At 53.0% G+C, this 11,348-nt stretch overlaps 2 long non-coding RNA genes across 2 annotated transcripts; both read right to left on the minus strand.

Annotated features, from left to right (window-relative positions):
• Nucleotides 1-621: 621 nt before the first annotated feature.
• LOC147650513 (uncharacterized) lies at nt 622-1,765 on the minus strand. The gene is made up of 2 exons (XR_015276286.1): nt 1,347-1,765; nt 622-968 (listed from the first exon to the last, which is right to left on the minus strand). It is a non-coding gene; the product is annotated as an uncharacterized LOC147650513 (long non-coding RNA).
• A 2,725-nt stretch (nt 1,766-4,490) lies between these two features.
• On the minus strand, nt 4,491-10,903 carry LOC147650514 (uncharacterized). The gene is made up of 2 exons (XR_015276287.1): nt 10,398-10,903; nt 4,491-9,449 (listed from the first exon to the last, which is right to left on the minus strand). It is a non-coding gene; the product is annotated as an uncharacterized LOC147650514 (long non-coding RNA).
• Between the last annotated feature and the right edge of the window lie 445 nt (nt 10,904-11,348).

Genomic DNA, 11,348 nt, shown 5'->3' on the forward strand with positions numbered 1-11,348 from the left:
GTTGCTGAAGGCAACTAGGATGAAATTGCCTGCCTTATTTTTCCCAGTGTGTTGGCTTTATGCATTTGGCAGCATTTGGAGTCAAATCAATCTTGCTTTCCTTTCCTGGACAGGTACTTAGTTTTGCTGATGTCAGGGTACAGCTTTAGTGCAGAGAAGGGAGAGGAGGCAAACCATGGCTCAGGACACAGGGGATTGAGTTGCAAAGTCCCACAGGCTCAAGGAAGCTTGAGGTTAGTGCATTAAATCATAGAATGGTTTGGGTTGGAAGGGATCTTAAAGAACACCTCATTCCACCCCCCTGCCATGGGCAGAGACACCTTCCACTATCCCAGGTTGCTCCAAGCCCCATCCAACCTGGCCTTGAACATCCAGAGATGGGGCAGCCCCAGGTCCTCTGGGCACCCTGTGCCAGGGCCTCACCCTCATTGTAAACCACTTTTTTCTTATGTCCAATCTAAACCTGCCCTCTATCAGTTTAAAGCCATTCCTCCTTTCCTATCACTCAATTCACTTGTTAAAAGTCCCTCTCCAGCTCTCTTGGAGCTCCTTTAGATACTGGAAGGATATTCTCCAGATTGAAGAGGTTGTCCAGGCTGAACAATCCTCATTTTCTCAGCCTGCTTCTACAGAAGAGGTGCTACAACCCAAGTTTCCCTGGCCCAGTGCTGCTACCTCTGTAGAAAAGGGCTGGCAGAGGTCTGGAGAGCTCAGTTTTGTGAGTGCTGATGTCCCACATGCCTGGGGATTGTACCTACTGCAACCCAGGTGTTCCTTGGCCTGCACCAGAAGCAAAGCTGCCTTTCAAATAAAGGCCACTGGATGTTCTGGAGAGGAGTTTCAAGGGACAGCCCTCCTCATAAAGTACCTCAGGAGCTGTGTGGACTCCTGACCAGTGGAGAGGGTGACAAATCAGCCTTCAGAGGAGCTCAGGTGGACGTGCTCTACTTGTGTCAGGCCTTGGGACCCTGGCAGGGGAACACATGGACAGCCCTGAGCTGTGAGTGCCTAACTGGCTCACAGAGCCAGACCTTCCCTTCCCTTCCCTTCCCTTCCCTTCCCTTCCCTTCCCTTCCCTTCCCTTCCCTTCCCTTCCCTTCCCTTCCCTTCCCTTCCCTTCCCTTCCCTTCCCTTCCCTTCCCTTCCCTTCCCTTCCCTTCCCTTCCCTTCCCTTCCCTTCCCTTCCCTTCCCTTCCCTTCCCTTCCCTTCCCTTCCCTTCCCTTCCCTTCCCTTCCCTTCCCATCCCATCCCATCCCATCCCATCCCATCCCATCCCATCCCATCACTGTTGATTCCTTTCATGCTCTTCAAGAGGCCTCCTGCTGCCTTAAATCTCTTTTTTCACCTCATTCCAATAGTGCAGTCCACTCCAGGCCCTGGTAAGGCTGAGCATGGTTCAGATCACAGCTCTCCCTCTCTGTGCAGGGGCTGGGGATCACCCTCCCCATGGGGGTGCCAGTAGGCAGGCTGGTGCCCTGCTGGTGCCTGCCAGGGTGCTTGAGATGGCCAAGGATGAGCTCCCTGGCACACAGATCTTTAGGAGGCCACTGTGTTGTTCAGCTGGTGCTGGTGTGAGCCTTTTGCTTTATTAAACTGCCTTCATCTTGACCCATGAGTGGTTTTTTAATCTGATTTTCTCCTCCCACCCCCATCCCATCCCCTCTCCTGCTTAGGAGGGGAGGGATAGAGCAGCTGGGTGGGCACCTGGCATCCAACCAAGGTCAGCTCACCACAGGAGTGCAATCTTCATTCCCTGCTTTATTTGTGCTGTGACTGCTTTGGGCTACAGTTACCTTTAATTACTGGCTCTGCTGAGGCTGGTTGAGTCGTTTCCTGTGAATGGTTTGGAGGTCCTTGCTCCCAAACAATGAAACCACTTACCATCACTTATCTTTTAATCAGAGTTTATATTTAGCTGGTGCCTTCCATTCAGGCTGCTTCTCCACACCTGCACAGAGAAAAGCCCTGCAATCCTGCTGCTCACAGGAAGATTGGAATGCTCTCCCCAGCCCCACTGCTGCAGCTGAGTTGGGATGTGATACCCAGGAGGACATCAGAGCCCATACTGCTCACCTTGATGATGAGCTCAGTTATGGCAATTCCTTCACTTTGTCCATCATTATAAAGTGAGAAAGTCTCATTAAAGCTCACACAGCCACCACACAGAGGAGAGAGCAGCTCAGAGTCCCCTGACTGTGTGAGGAGCTCTGCTTCTCTTCCATGGGGGTGGAAGCAGAGCTCAGGGAGGGGACAAAGTGTCTGCTCTTGATCCCAAAGGACTCAAGACTTCCAACATGAGTGCCATAAACCAGGAGATGGGATGGTTTGTCCTGAAATAACTTGTGTCTCATGCAAGCTGAAGGGAACTGGGAGCAGCCTCAGCATTCCCCAGCCTGTTGTTTCCCTTTACACGCAGCTCCAGGAAAAGGAACTGCTGCAAGAAGTTCCTTCAGCCAGCACTGGCTCCACCAGCAAGAGCTGTGCTCTCAGCAGCACTGCAGAAACTGGGGCAGTGGGCAGGGAAATTGTCCTTCCCACTCATCCCACCCCACTGGTCACAGCTTTGGGACAAAGCTGGAGGGACTGGAGGACACAAGATGCAGCACCATCAGATCCTCTGGATGCAGAGTGACCCTCATCCAGCAGCCAGGACGCCCTCCCCACTGCCCAGCCCAGCTGTGTGGTGTCTCCTTGGAGCTGGGGGAGACTGAAGCCCTGTCCCCCCGTTTCCCAGGCAGGAGGAGTGTCTGGGGCTGTGGCTGTGTGCTCAGAGGATGCTCTGCCCAGCGCCACGAGCCGTGCTGGCTGCCTGACCCTGCTCCACGCAGGACGAGATGCCAAGGAGAGGGCAAAGAGCCCCCATCCAATTATTGTGCTATATTTGTACATGAGAGAAGGGGAGCGAGCAAGAGCTATGCTGCTGCTGGGAACTCGATCACTTTAGGTGAATTGAGAGACAGGGCACTCCAATTAAGGCTTTTTTCCCCTTTTTGCACACAATTCCTCCCTTTTCTTCTGCCTGCCTGGGAGGCTGGACTACCTGCAGTGTGAGAGAGTCGGGTTGTGCATCCCTGGGAGGAAGAGGAGGGTGCAGGGACAGTCAGGCAGCATCAGGGGACAGGCTGTCCCACCAAGGGGTTTGTGATAACGCCCTCCTGGCACTGGAGATGAAATGAAATGCACCATCCTCTTGACGGTGTTTCAAAATGCCATTAAGGGATCAGAGCATGCTCCAGCCCGGGTGCTGGCAGCAGGCAGGGGAGTGAAATAATTGATTTGCTTCTCCCTGTGATCCAAAAGGGTTTCGATGTCAGGCCATCCATTGTGGTGGCTGGAATGCTAACACAATCCGTCGGAGCTGCAGCCCCGCGAATGGGTGACTGTACTAATGGCTAATCCGGGGTGATGGATGGGCTGGGGGAGATGCTGCTGCTGAGTAAGGAGGAGGCAGCAAGAGGAGAGTGAGGCAGCAACAGGCTGGGACTCAGCAGGCACTTTCCCAGCCAGTGTGGGAGCTGGAAAAGGGAGGCAGTGAGCAGGCAGCTTGCGCAAGTATCCGCGTCCTGCCCCCTCTGCTCAGGGTGGTCACACAAGGGGTAACATCTGAATTTAGCCACTTGATTTTGGCCAGGTCTGGACTAGAGTAACAAAGAGATGGCAAGCTCTCTCTCTGTCCTCTCTGCAGTCCTTTCTAAAACGCAGATATATTTCTTTATTTTGAATTTAAAGCGCTCTGGGGTTGCCAGCACCTTCAGGCAAATGAAAAAGTCGAATGCAAAAGAGAGCGCAGTAAGAAATAATAAGATTAGCGATCCCAGGGAGGGCAGTTGTGCTAATTAGCAACAGACAGGGGCTGATGTGTTCCCCAGCACACCAGCCCAAAGTTCCTGTGGCTCTGCTGACTGGTCCTGCCTCCCCAGGCAGAAGCACATCTCTGTTTTGGGAGCATCGCTCCTGGCTCATGCTGGGCTGAGTAGGAGGAGAGGTGGTGGTTGTGGTCCCCCTGCCCTACTTCAAGGCCTTGAAGGGGATGTCCACTGGGGAAGGTTTCACTGCATCCCACCCCCAAACCATGGCTTGTGCTTGAGGATTCAGTTTGTGGCCAAGCTGGTGGCTCACAGGGAGAAGACTGGGGCTTGTCAGAGTCCTGGTTCCTTCTGCATAAAGGGGACCAGGCTGGGCTCTCCCAGCAGCACCTTTCCTCCCCAAAAACAGCTTCCACCCCTGCGTGCAAGGGACAGATTACCTTTAAATGGTTGCAGCTCAAGGAACCTCTCTTGGTTATTGATCCCCTACTGATTACTCCAGCACTTGGTATTCAGCTTGTAAATAAGATTACAGGGTAAATTTAAAATGGAAGCAGAGGGATGATAAAATTCTGCTCATTTACAATAAACTCAAAGAACTTTCCCCCTTCTGCCCCCCCCTCCAGCTTTATTATGAAGTCCAATAAAATACCCTGGGGACAAGAAGGAAGAGAGAGTAGCGATTCAAAGGCAACATCAAAAGGCATCTCCATTTATTTTAGCGTGTCAACAGGCACAGAGAGATGCTCCCAGCCAAATGTGGCAGGTGCTCCAAGAGCAGCAGCCCAGCCCCTTCCCTGCCATCCCCAGCCCAGGGCTCTGTGCTGGAAAGACAGGCCAAATCCCATCCATTTCCTTCAGATCTCAGATTAGTTTCTATTTTGATGGCAAGCACTTCAGGTGTTAGATGAGGAGTTCAATGCCATGGACTGTTCTCACTGCTCTCAGCCCATCTCTGCAAAGGAGAAAAAAACCCAAATGCTCTGTGGCTAAAAACAGGTATTCCTCTTCTTTCCCCGTGCTGCTGCAGGGCTGTCCTTTGGGCTCCTGGCAGTGCCAGGTGCCCTGCATCTACCACAACAAGCAGAAGGAGACTGTGATTTAATGGAAGGATATTTAAGAGCTATGCCCACTGTTACCAGCCTTGGAAACATCGGTCTTGTGATATCCAGTAAGCCCCAGCTGCCGGAGTCATGGGAATTCATGAGGATTTTAAAATCTGGAAGAAGCCCAATCTCTTCCACTGGACAGCCATGGGAGGTTTCTTCCAGCTCCATCCTCTGAGGGAAAGCATCTCCCTGCTCTGAACAGTAGCCAGGACATCTTCAGGGGGACCTTTGCAGGCACTACCCAAAAGGCAAGGCTTCTCTGCACCTTCTTTATGGATGCTACTGCTTCAAGAAAGGGAAAAAAAAAAATCTCCTCAAGTTAATTTAGGACCTGACACCATCCAGCTTCAGGTGCTGCAGCAGCACAGCTCAGGAGGATGGGCTGTTCTGCCTTTCCCCTGTGGGGTCTTTAGGAGACTTGGGAACATTTTGTCTAAATCGTGCTTTTCTCCAGGAACTTTTGAAGCAATTCGCCCTCGGCAGGAATTGTGCCAAGTTATTATCCTTCATTGCCATGTCAGGAGAAGCTGTAGCCCTCATCCCCTGGGAATATTTTGGACTCCCTGGTGCTTAGAGCAGGTTGTGTCCTTGCTGCTGGTAGTGGGACACCAGAATTCCACCCCCAAGGGTGTCACACTGAGTGCCAGCACCAACACCGAGGACAGAGTACTTTTGTGGCAGTGTTCCCTCAAGAATGAGGCTTTTAAATATAGCAGGATTGACTCAAAATCCCAGATTAATTCACTTTTAAATACCAGCTCTTGGACTCTCATCCTCTGCTTCTAGATGTGTATCCCCAAGCCTCAGTGGGTGTTTATGAGATCTTGAAATTTAATCCTCGAAGAATACATTAAAACTTCAATTCCTTGGGCAGGAATTTTGGAGGCTGAGGCCTGGTGGAACAAACATACATTCCAAGACAATCAGAACCAGCAGTGTTTTGTGCTGGTGGGACTGTGCCATCAGAGGTGCTGATCCCCATGGGGCAGTGACAGCCTGCACAGCCTGAGGCATTTATAATGTAGATTGAATGAGTGTTTTCACAGCCTTTAAGCAGCCACTGAGTTCCCCCTTTTCCCATGTTAAGAGAAGTCAAAATCCTCCACTTCCTTCAGGGTGAGGGGTTTCTGCTTGTGATCCACAGAGCCCAAGTGCCCATGGATTACTTACTGGGGTAAGGAAAAAGATGTTTGAAGCCTCGAAGTGCAAGGGTAAATTTCCAGAGGGGATTGTGCCTCCTGGAGAAATTTCAGTGGCATCTACAAAGCCTTTCACATGCAGTTGCTGGCTGCCAAGGGAAGGGGCAGCCCCTAAGCTGTGGAATCACTGGCATGAAACTTCCAGATATTTGCAAGCCCAGCTGAAGGACCCCTCACCCTCTCTATATTTTCAAGCCCACAGCCTCACCCAGCTGCTGGGGAATCTTCAGATTTTCAGCAGAAAAAGCCCCCCCAGTACCCAAGGAACACCTATTCCACCCCACAGCCTCACTGCTGCTGGGCTGGAATGGCTGGGGAGCAAAGCCTGCAGCCTCATTTCCCCAGCAAGAAGAGACCTCTCCAGCCTTCAAAGTGCCCACAAGAATTCACAGCCACGCTGAGAAAAAAAAATAAAAAATAAAAAAATGCCGCCTCTTATCCAAAAAGGTGAAAAGACAGGACAAAGTTAAAAGCAACGCCAAAAATGACTGCTGAGAATAGAAATATCCATTGTGTAACCATGGCTTCCTCGCCACATGCAGGCCTGAAATGCAGGTGCCCACTGCTGGCCCTGCTGTGCTGGAGACACAGCCTGGGCAATGGCCCAGGAAGATGCTGCACCCCTGGCTGGGGATGATGCTGGGGACAGTGACATCCTCAGCCCAGGGTAGGGGTCCCTGTGCTGAAAGCGCTTGAGCAAGGGGCAGAAGTGTGGAAAGCCCAAAACACTAATGACCCCTTGCCCCAGAGGTGCATGAAGGGCCTCTCCTGGCAGAGGCAGCCTCAGTCAGGGGTGTAACCCCACCCTCAGCACAGCTGAACTCCTGTTGGGACAGGCCAAGGCCGCTCTGCCCCCAGCACAACCTTTCCTTCAGCCTGTTGTGTGCCCTTTGATCCACACTGGCAGAGAGCACACAAGACTTGAGGCTCCCCGCACACCCCAGACCCACAATCCTGCTGCCACCAGCACTTCCACCCCCAGGCCCTCCACCGTGGAGGGATTTATCATGCAGGCAGGGAACTGGGGCATAAACATGTGCCAAGACTGAGAATGCCAGTATCTGAATGCCTTCGGTTCCTTCCTCCAAATAAATCACTGCGTGACTGTAATTATCACACTTGCCCTGGGTACACACCGGCTTAATACGGAAAATGAGTGTGGAGGATTTATTACTGCTGATCCCTGATCTTTCATTTTTGATATTAAAACATGTTTAATTCATTGCAATCTAGATTAAAGTAAGGGAGGCCATGGGCAGGCTCTGGTTTGCTTGGGGAGGGTTTGGTTGATCACAGGAGCAGGATGGTGCTGGCTCCCGCTCCCCTCCCTGCTGACTCTGTGTCAAGCCCTGGCTGAATCGTGTCTGCTTTCACCACCACGCTTTCTCTGCATGTGGATTTATGGTTGTTTAGACACCAAGACTAGGGAGACTGCTGTAAATGTGTTATTTTCACTGAAGGGACAGATTACAGCAGAGCTTATAACCCTGCTAGATGCAACAGAAGTGGTGGCTTCTGAGGTTTTAAGCTTTCCTAAATAGATGGCCATCTCTGTCAGTATGAATCAGCTCTTGCTTTCAGAAAAGCTTTCCTTTTTTATTTTGTTACAAGAACCCTTGGCCTTCAGTGACTAGTTTGCATTGAATGTTCAACAATTGTGAAAGCATTTCTCACACAGCCTGGGTGCGTGCTGCAGAGCCCAAACCTTTTTTGCCTTATCTTGCAGTACGGCTTCTGCAGGGTGATGCCACCTTGGCCACTCACACAGGGCCTTGGTCTTGGGGTCTCTGAGGCATTTTCAGGACAGGGGAGGGAGCAGAGAGGGTCCAGGAATGAGAAGATGGAGCAGATGCAGGTCCAGGGAGCTTTTGGTTCACCCTAAGCAGGGCAGTGCAGGCCAGGGAAAAGGATGAGTATGGGGAGAGGCAAAATCCAGGACAGCCTGGGCAGGGCGGCTCCCTGGTGGCACTGGTGACATCCCAGGCAGCCCAGCTCCTTGCACACACAGCTCCCACGCCTGCCCTGGCCTGGAGGGGGAATGAGGATCTGCACTCCCTGCTTTGCCAGGACATCTCCTGTGGCATCAGGACACCCCTTCTGGGGCAGCTGCACATCTCAGACACCCTCTGGAGCACCCATGGAATGCAAAGGCTGGGATCCATCCCTCTGCTCACATCTGCCCACAACGTGTCTGCATTTTGGAGCACATGAGGAGGGGGGATCCTGGAGGAAACCAGCTGTGTTAGCTGGCTGAGGGACAAATCAGTCTCTGGTGCCTCAGAGCATTTTATCTTCCTGGGCCCCCTCCACAAGTCTGCAAACCACACTCTCCTCCTGCCACCACTGATGCACATCTGATGGGAGAGGAGCTGGTCCAGCCACAGGCCTGGGAAGGGCAAGAAAGGAGAAGAGAAAAGCACAGAAAGGAAATGAAGGGAAATGGAAGAAAACCACACGGCTCACTCCAGCATCTCCTTCCCTCTCCACCCCAGCTCCAGCACTGAGCCCTGGCTTGTGTCTGATGGTGGGACAGAGGATGGGGGATGCACCCCAGAGGTGTCCCAGGAGGCACAACGAGTCCCAAACCTGCCCCAAGGGAATTCTTCTGCCTGGGCACCGTCTTGTCCCACCACAGGGACAGGGAAGGGAGGTGGCAGTGCTCCACATCACCATGGCAACCCACGGAGACGGCTCTGATGTTCGAATCCTGAATCTCTAGGAAGAGCCTTGGCACATCAATAACCCCAGCAGAGACAGACAGGGTTGGGCTGGGGGTCCCCTCCTGGGGGGCTGATGTCAGGGTGTCTCTGCCCTCTGAACACCAATTTTCTAATCCTCTCTGGAGCAGTTTTGTCCCGTGCCAAAACAGCAGAGCCAGAGGTGCTGCTTCTGACAGGGGCATCAGTGTTTCTCTGCATGGCTATTTCCACCCTGACTCCTGTTGGGAAGTTTCTCTCCTGGTGGAACTCTCGTTGGAGCCTTGGTTTAGTGCATGGCAAGTGAGAGACTGCGTCAAACAGAACTGATGAGGAGCTGGCGACCCCTGTGCTGATGGAGCTGCTGATTAGGGAAATGTTCTTGCATTTCTAACGCTCTAGAGATTTGGTCCAAGATCCTCAGAGGAAATCAGCAGCTTCGAGATGCTCTTGCAAGACAGTGTTTCTGTCCCAGTGGGCAGCTCCAGTGGGATGTGTCCCCATCCTCCTGCTGTGGTGACACACAAGGGCCTCTTGGCACCTCCACTCTCATCAGCGTGGCCCCACATGGGACCAGAGCAGGGATGGGAGACTGGGACTTGCCAGCTTTGCCCCTGCTGCAGTTCCATCCACATCTCCTGAAAAGAGAGGCTTTGATGAGTCCCATTTTAAGAGAAAGTCCAGGGGGCTGGGTGCAGGCAGTGCTGCCTGTCACGTTTCCCACCCTCCTGGCATCAGCCTGGTGATGAGGTCCTGCCCAGTCAGCATTCCCAGCCACAGAGAGCCACTCTGTCCCAGCATGTCTTTGAGACACAGAGCACATCCCAAGGCTTCCCAAGTGCCTGGCATGGACACAGTGCTGTGCCCAAGCCTTCCCCAGAGCAATGGCTGGTGGTGATGTGATGAGTTTGTGCATGCTCAGCACGGGGCAGCGTCCCCATCTCCCCATCCCTGCTGGCATTCATTCCCAGCTGAACCATTTAACACGTGAATGCCATGTGCCATCACATCCCAGCACTTCAGCCCAGCACCCACCCTGCCCAGCCCCCAGCCCCCTGCCCAGGGCCAGACCCCTCACCACTCCTGCCTTTCCTTTGCCCAGCTCTGCTCCTGACCCCACTTCCAGCCTTCCCCTAGAGCCCACGTTGATTTGGGGTTGATTTGTGCTGTGGCAGAAGAGCCATTAAGGCTCCTGTTAGCACAGAGGGAAGGATGCCTGCTGTGTGCCCATGGCCGTGTTAGGAAGCTGGATAAGGGCAGTAAATAAGGTTTCACTCTATTACAATGATTGGAAAGTCTTGAACGAGAGCAGCAGGCTGGCAGAGCTGCAGAGGAGGTGTCCTCCAAGGGGCAATTGTCAAACAGCAATCTGCCAGCTGTCCCCATTTATCTTTCTGTCTTGCCAGAGATGATATCAAGCTCCCTGTGCTGCCCAGGGTGGCCACAGGTGTCTCTGGGGCTGTCATATGGGAGAGGACAAAGTGAAGGACTCCTTCAGCAGCAGGTCTGGCAATTTGCTGGGTTATGGGCAGCAAATCTGCTTCCAGGGGATCGTGGAGGAACGTAAAACATGGGAAGGGTCTGACCTGCCACAGGTGGCATGGAGCCAGAGCTGCAGCTATCCCTGGCTGGGATGCAGAGGGTGGTGGAGACCCCCACCCCTGCTGTCTCCCCTCCTCACTTCAGTATCTTTGTGTGCTGTTTTCATCCCCAGCACAGCAGCAGCTCTGCTTTCCTCTCTGGGTGTTGAGATACTTAATTCATTAGCATTAACGAGGTGTGCCTGGCTCTGCTGCAGCAGCACCATGGCACAGCTCAGCTGGAAGTGTCTCAGCTCCAGAGAGACGCTCGACAGAGTGAATGTGCCTTCAGCACCGGGTGGTTATAGCCCTCGGTTTCCCCTGCTGCTGAGTCACAGCCAGGCTCAGTTGCAAAACAGGCTGTAAAGTCCTTGTTTAGGGTTTATGGGGTCCCTGGTCCATTACAGCATGTCTGAGCAGCTCCAGTGCCCCTGCAATGGGCCAGGCTGGCAGCGAGGGCTGATCTCAGCAGGAGCCTGCCCCAGACACACAGGCAGCATCAGGAAAGGGGCAGTGCTCACTGAAGGACTTGCAGTCCTTAACTCATTGCTCTGAAGGGCAGCACCAGGTGCCTAAAATTAGACTCCCACCTCCTAATTTAGGTACTTCATAAAATAGGCTGATTTGTGTATTCCTTTTTCCCCGCCCCGCTGGCACGGCTCAGCATCCAGAGACTTCCAGGGAGGTGCTCTGTTCTCGGGCAGGTTGGAGCACTCCAGCAGCACCCAGTGAAAGAAACCCAAATCTTCCTGTATCCCTGGTTTACCCCAAGTGGGAAAAGAGGAGCTGCTGCTCCATCTCTGGAAGACAGAGCCCTCCTGGTGCTGCAGGAGCCTGATGGCTGCTCCAGCAGCTGTAAATCAGCATCATCAAAAAGCAGCCTGGCCCTGGGCCCCAGCTTACCTATGGTGGGCTGGGGGTGCACCTCGGCCTGGCTGTGCCCCAGGGGGTTTCTGA

The sequence above is a fragment of the Cyanistes caeruleus genome, chromosome 14, assembly GCF_971803275.1.
Source record: "Cyanistes caeruleus chromosome 14, bCyaCae1.hap1.1, whole genome shotgun sequence".
Classification (NCBI taxonomy): domain Eukaryota; kingdom Metazoa; phylum Chordata; class Aves; order Passeriformes; family Paridae; genus Cyanistes; species Cyanistes caeruleus.